Source organism: Lissotriton vulgaris, chromosome 11, assembly GCF_964263255.1.
Source record: "Lissotriton vulgaris chromosome 11, aLisVul1.2, whole genome shotgun sequence".
NCBI classification, from domain to species: Eukaryota; Metazoa; Chordata; class Amphibia; order Caudata; family Salamandridae; genus Lissotriton; species Lissotriton vulgaris.
The window spans coordinates 431,546,724-431,553,508 of record NC_141699.1 but is presented as its reverse complement, the minus strand read 5'-3'; the positions used below and the strand labels follow the sequence as shown (position 1 = coordinate 431,553,508).

The window sequence follows — 6,785 nt, the reverse complement described above, 5'->3', positions numbered from 1 at the left end:
GCCCACCCATGCCACCCTCTGTTTCATCACTACACCCTCTGGTTGTCCAGTGTACATTATTTTCGGCAAAGCAAAGCACACCTTCCCTGCCTCAAGTGACCTGAATTAATTTGGGGCTGATTAATGTGTCACAGAATATTTTTTTAGCTGGCACCTGCTTCCTTAGTGCGCCCTGATTAGTGATCTTTTGCACTTGCTAAGTGCTTTCATTGTTGCAAAATTAGTTACAACACCTGCCCTGCCCCAACTGACAATAATGAATTAGGGGCTGATTAATGGATTTTAACTTCCAGCCTGGCTCCTGCTTGTCTCCCTTAGCTGTAATTCAGGACCTTTGTGGCATATGTGTAACTATTCTGAGGTTCAGAGCAGGGTCACATAATAGTTTCAACTGGCAACTGAACTCTGGAGGGGCCCCTCAGGAAGCCCTACAGGAAATGGCTACTAATGATGTGCCTGAACTTTTGAACCTGGTAAGTAGTTACTTTCAGTTTTGCCAAGATCGTATTTCTGCAATTTCGCACTTATTCGCGGGGCGCGAACTCACGCTAACAGTGCGAGCAGCGCGAGCAAAATCCGCTGCTCGCGGATTTGCGGATTTTGCGGGAAATTCGCAAATCTCGCGGATTGCGGATTTCCCGAAAATCCGCAAAATCCGCGAGCGGAACGGATTTTCCGCCCACACCTAACTACACCACGACGTGCTGGAATTGATTGGGAAAGCCTTACAACAGAGTGCTGTTCATTGTATCCACCTGACAACAGACATGTGGAGCAGTTGCCAAGCCACCGATCACATGTGCATCACTGCACACTGGATCTCTTTTTCAGGTGCTAGAGACAAGTTAAGTGCAGGTGTTGAGGCTGTTGAGGTTTTTAATGGTACTCACGGACATGCAACTGTAGCCATGTTTGCTATGGAGAAAACTGATACTGCTGAAAACAGTTTGTCTGAGTTTAACAGCAAGGTCTTGGAATGGCAGCGACCAAGAGGCCATAAGATTGGTTTTGTTGCCACCGACAATGGCAGTAATGTAGTGAGGGCAATGAAAGATGGTGACTATTTCAGGGTCCCGTGTTTGGCACACTGCATTAACATAGTTGTGCAAGACTTCCTGAAAACTGAAATCAAAGTCAGCAACTTACTGACCGCCTGCAGAAGAATATGCACACATTTCAACCATTCTTTTAAAGCCCAGAAGCAGCTACGGTTCATTCAGCGCGAGCATAAAATGTCAGCCAAATCACTCATCCAGGAGGTCTCAACACGTTGGAACTCTACTTATTACATGCTTGATCGTCTCTTTGAGCAGTACATACCACTTAATGCTTATATCATGACAAGAAGATTAGGGGATCCTACTGTTAATGTTAAAGCCATGACCGTTGAGATGTGGCAATAGGACCTCATTAAATGCTTGACAGAGATGCTTCTTCCTTTTGAGGTCTTCATACGTGCAGTCAGCAGGGAGGACTGTACTATGGGCCAAGCTATCCCATTGTTGTACATGCTAGAGGAACTGCTGAAGGAGGTGTCTGAAACATACGAAGGTGTGGACGAAAAACTTGATGCATATTCCTTGGCCAACGCCTTAGCCAGCCGCTTATCTCAGAATACAAGGATTCAATATATGATTGTGTCACATCAATATTACATTACTGCAACAATTTTGGATCCACGGTACAAATTATTTCTCAACAGTAACACAGTAATTCCTTTTTGAGAAGGGGATGTTGCCAAGTACAAAACTTTAAAAGCTGAGGAAGCCACTGATTTAGAAAATGAACAGCTCTTAATTAGAGGCCTGCCAGTGCCAGCCCAGGACAGTGCAAGTACCACAGGGCATCCTCCAGAGTCAAGTTATTCAGAGCATGAGAGCACTGCGTCTGCTTCCCAGCAGGCACTAACATTACCAATAACAGCACCAACAGGATCTGATTCAGCAGACACAACCAAAAGCATAGCTTGGTTTCTACAGAAAGGGATGGGTAAGTCCGTTGCTGTCGCAAAGAGAAAAAAGGGCAAGCAAAGTGGAACACCAATGAACATTGAGCGGATGGTTCAGGCCTATCTGGATGACACAACAGAGGTGTTCATGGAGCAAAGCCCATTGGTGTATTGGTATGACAAAAGAAGACACTGGTCAGTGCTCAGCAGGCTGGTGATAAAGTATTTGGCTTGTCCTGTCGCAAGTGTCTCGTCTGAGCATGTTTTCAGTGCTGCTGGTGCCATTGTAACTGTGAAAAGGACCAGTCTCTCCCCAAAAAGCGTGGAGAGGTTAACGATGATCAAAATGAATCAACACTTCATACCACCAGACTACAAAATACGTGAATCACAGCAGGAAGAGGAGAGCAAGTCCGAAGATATAACTACTGGGTTACATGACCTACTTCAGTCCGAACCCCCAGAGTTTGAGGACGAGCTCCTCTTCCCTGACAATTAGGCTTTCAAATTGTTACTTTCTCCCTTCTTTTATTTGTGTATATAATAATGTATTTCTGGTGCAAATCAAACCACAAACAAATCTATCACCACTGTATCTTTTTATTTACCTATTGGAGTTGCACGGCTGTGCATTTAACTGTTCACTCCCCTCCTAGGAGTCCTGCTCCATCTTCCTGACTCGCACTAAATACAATTCCATCTTGCCACACATTGGATGGAGATGGAGAATAGTACAATAATGTAGCCTCTAACAGTTCCTCAATAACAAGTGAACCGTACATGACTATAGCCATCTTCTGTTTTCTTTACAATCTGAAACTCATCACTGTCTTAAGGCTACCACCTCTGTCTGCAGGCAATCATACACAACTCTTCACTGTCAGAACTTGAGCAGGCATCCAAAACTAAAGTAAAATCATGACTCGTCATCACTTTCAGAAGGCTCGGCAGCATCTGTGGTCATCTGACAGCCAAAGAGAAGATCAAGACAGGTATATGAAATGAATGATGCCATGCATTGCATTAGATGCTTGCTGACTCTGAGCAAATGTGCATGGAGTAGATGTATAGCAGTAGTTTAATCAATAATATGTATGTATGTATGTATCGCATACTTCTATAGTGGAGACTGTCACCCAGAGGGCATCCTGGCGCTTTGACTCTCCTAGACCATTATGCAATCACAAATTTACACTGCCCTGGGAAAGAGATGGGTCTTCAAACCTTTTTTAAAGAAAGAAAGCTCATTCAAACGCCTCAAAGACAGGGGAAGAGAGTTCCATAGTCTGGCGGCAGTAAAACCAAAGGAACGGCCACCCATCCGTAGCCTCTGGATTCTAGGGACTACCACCAGGCCTGCCAAAGAGGAGCACAAAGGTCTGGCAGTGGAGTACCACTTGTAGTCTTGTAGCAAAACAGGCCCCTGACCACAAAGGGCTTTGAAGACTAAACAAGATGCTTTAAAACAGATGCGCTGCTGGACAGGCAACCAATGAAGATCTTGAATCGCCAAGGAGGAGGAGGATGAGCGCAACCGAAAGAGGGCAAGCTTAGCTGCCATATTCTGTACGCGCTGTAGCTTACTGATCAAAGTGCCAGGTGCGCCCAGAAGCAGTGCGTTGCAGTAATCCAGCCTGCTAATAACCAAGTACTTGTTTTGTGACTCAAGTGATAGCCAATTTTCCATGTTTAATATTATATATTAACCAATTGTACTCCTACTACTGCAGGTGCAGTCAGGAAATACTTAATCGTAGTCACTCACTACAGACTGAGTTGCTGTTGCTGTTGGACAACACGTACACGTGCCACACCTGATGATGATGATGACCACCATAGTATCTTTGCACGCTGTCAGGCAGTTGGATCTGAGATGATTGATGTAAGATGTTTCAGGGAACGGAATAGAAGGTAAACACAACCAATTAAGACAAAGCACAGCAGAGTGCAGACCCAGGCTACTACATGTGTGTGCAGTGGTAGAGTATAATAGTGGTATGATTGATAACTGACAATGGCGCATTGATTTAGTTGCTAGATTTGGAAAATGCTACGTTGCTTTTTCATGTCCTTTCTCTGGCTCTGTGAAAAATTAAGGTAAATGCAGTTTGGGTTATGGGCGACCCTGTGTCGTGGGTCTGTTCTGTGCTGGCTCCTGTCTTGTTGTCCTTCTAGATTAATGCTGTGCAACTAGTAGAGTTAGACACAATGTATCCAAGCCGCCTCAGTCTGAAAGTCTTCTCGCTCACGACAAGTCTTGTATTTGTTTGAACTTCCCTGTATTAGCATGTTTTTTTTCATTCACTTTATTTTGTAAACCCCTTTTCTTTTTCTATCAACACTTACAGGCTGGCCTTTTACCCAGTGCTATTATACTATGAGCGACTAATCACCCTTACCATACAAATCCTCATCATCAAGCAAGTGGAACCCAAGAATGATATTCAGCGTGTCCATGGAAGAGAGGACCAAGAAGATGAATGAGGAGATACACATTTTGGACCTGGATAATACAGTAACTTTGGTATCATTTCCGTTTATTTTATTCCTTTTTCCTCTTCATTAATTTAACGCTTGTGTGACTATGTTTGGTAATTTCTACCTAAAACTATTTCTTAATTTTCTTTTTCTTAGCTTTCTGCCTGCTACAGCAGGTATTAGGGTTTCTCAGAGGGCATACAGCCTAAGCAAATGTCATATATAAGAAATACTTCCTTGTACTGCATAATTGTGTAGTAGTAGTTTAAGTAACACTCATTATTATTAACCAGCAAGTTATAAAGTTTCTCTTCATAATGCATGCATTTCGTTTTCCTACCTTTATTTTAGATTCATTGGGTACTGGATCATCATCATCACTCATCGTCTTCATTGTTTTGCTTTTGTTGTCTCTGTGCGTACTGTTTTTCTTTGTAAAACCTTTCCCCAAACCCCCGTTCCCATCCAATCATCAACCATAACCCTCTTCCTCCGGGCTGTGTGGTTTTATATTGAGGTGTGATGTTACATTAAATGTACACCAACAATTTGATCACGCGCTTGCTGGGGCAGATGTGGTGAAAACAACACAAATTAAATGTCAACAAGGCATGGCCAGGATCTTCTTCTGCTTGCCCACCCAAGCTCTGTGTATGTACGAGCCAAATAATTTTCCAATGGGACCCACCGAATGCATCTAATTAATCGCCAGCATTGTTTGGGTTTAAGTTTACAGCATTAAAGTTTATGAATTAGGAATGTGTTTAAGTGACTCCTTCAACACAACTACAGTTGAACTTTTTCCCTTCTCTTGTACTTGGCAGTCCCCGACACCATTGTTTACTTTTAGTATAGCAGTTGCAATATTGTTTTTGGTCAGTCTTGTTAATGTACTGTACTTTTTATACTACCCCCCACATTGTCTCTCACGGAAATGACTGCCTCTTTCTTTTTTTTGCAAATGCTAGTGCCAATGTCTACTACTACCATCACACAACCACAGAATCTTCTCCATTGTCTTGCGAAACAATGCCGCCCTTGCGGTGCCGAACTTCATCATCATCAGCATTCACAAGTAAGATAAGTTTTCTGTGAGGTATAACGTAAGTATGGGCAAAATTTGCGAATTCGCGCGAAATCGAACTCGCAATCCTCGAATTCGTGCAAATTTGCGGATGTTTTTTTTGCGTGTTCGCGGGTTTTTTGCGTGTTTGTGGGTCGCTTGCAGCACAATGACCGCGAAGTTACCCATGCGGTCGTATATGGGTGCGGCCATCTTGTGCGCGTTGCGTATTTCCGGTTCCGGGTGCTAGCTGCATGCTTGCATTGTACGCGTGGCTCGTTTATGGCTTTGCGGGCATTTTGCATGCTCGCTGGGGAAGTATCGCGTAAACTTACCCACGCGGTCCTCTATGGGCGCGACCATCTTGTTTTTCATTCATTGCTATGGTTTTTGGACACGCTACCTTTCTATCCATCTTACATCTTTGTAATCCTATGTTTTCTGAACTTTTTTTTGCTTATTATCTATCTCTACAATTTCCTACATCTATTTTTTTTATTATTAACTTTTTGTTACTTTATTACTTACTTTATTTCTTTCGCTCTCTCTCTTATTTTTTTTCACACCTATTCTTCTTTCCTTCTTCTTGTACCCAGGACCATGGCTAAGGGAGCTGACAAGGGCAAGGGGAAGGGCCCAGCACCCCATACCCGGATCCCTTGCGGGCGTTTGAGGGAGGAGGAAGTCCAGGCCAGGGAGATCTTCTCTGCTGTGGAGGTGGTCGTCTTGATGGTTTTTGTTCAAATCCACCTCCCTAAGACCGTGGCAGCAGGTGGGCGGATTGCTTCCGGTTACGGCCTCCGGGAACGTCGTCAGCTGTGGGAGAAGGTGTGCCGGGGCATGTGTAAGGAGTCTGGGGTCCGGCGCACCTACCAGCAAGCGACGCACCAGTGGACTGACATCCTGGACCGGGAGCATGACATGCTCGACCTGCTTGGATTTGAGATCCCTGGCCTTGGTAAGTAGTTATTTAATAACTACTTTTTTTTCTTCGGCTCTGTTATGTTGCTAATCTATTTTTTTCCTGAAGAGTACGAATACTGCTGATTCGATTACATTGCAGGTACATTAATCTTTAAATAGCTTCTGTCATTGCAGGTGCTCACCTGGTTATTGGCGTTGCTACTATGCTTACTTGTTTGCAACTTTTTACTCATTTGAGAGCATTACTGCGTAATGCTAGAGACAGTAGAATCAAGTCTAGTCCTTCTTTGTACTCCTGCTGCTGCCACTTTGAAGAGATAGTGGTGGATTGATAAGTTGAGTATATTATTTAATACTTGTTATAGGACATTT

At 43.7% G+C, this 6,785-nt stretch overlaps 1 pseudogene; it reads left to right on the top strand.

Annotated features, from left to right (window-relative positions):
* The first annotated feature begins 1,046 nt into the window (after nucleotides 1-1,046).
* On the top strand, nucleotides 1,047-2,447 carry LOC147679955 (zinc finger BED domain-containing protein 6-like; annotated as a pseudogene).
* The last annotated feature ends 4,338 nt before the right edge of the window (nucleotides 2,448-6,785 follow it).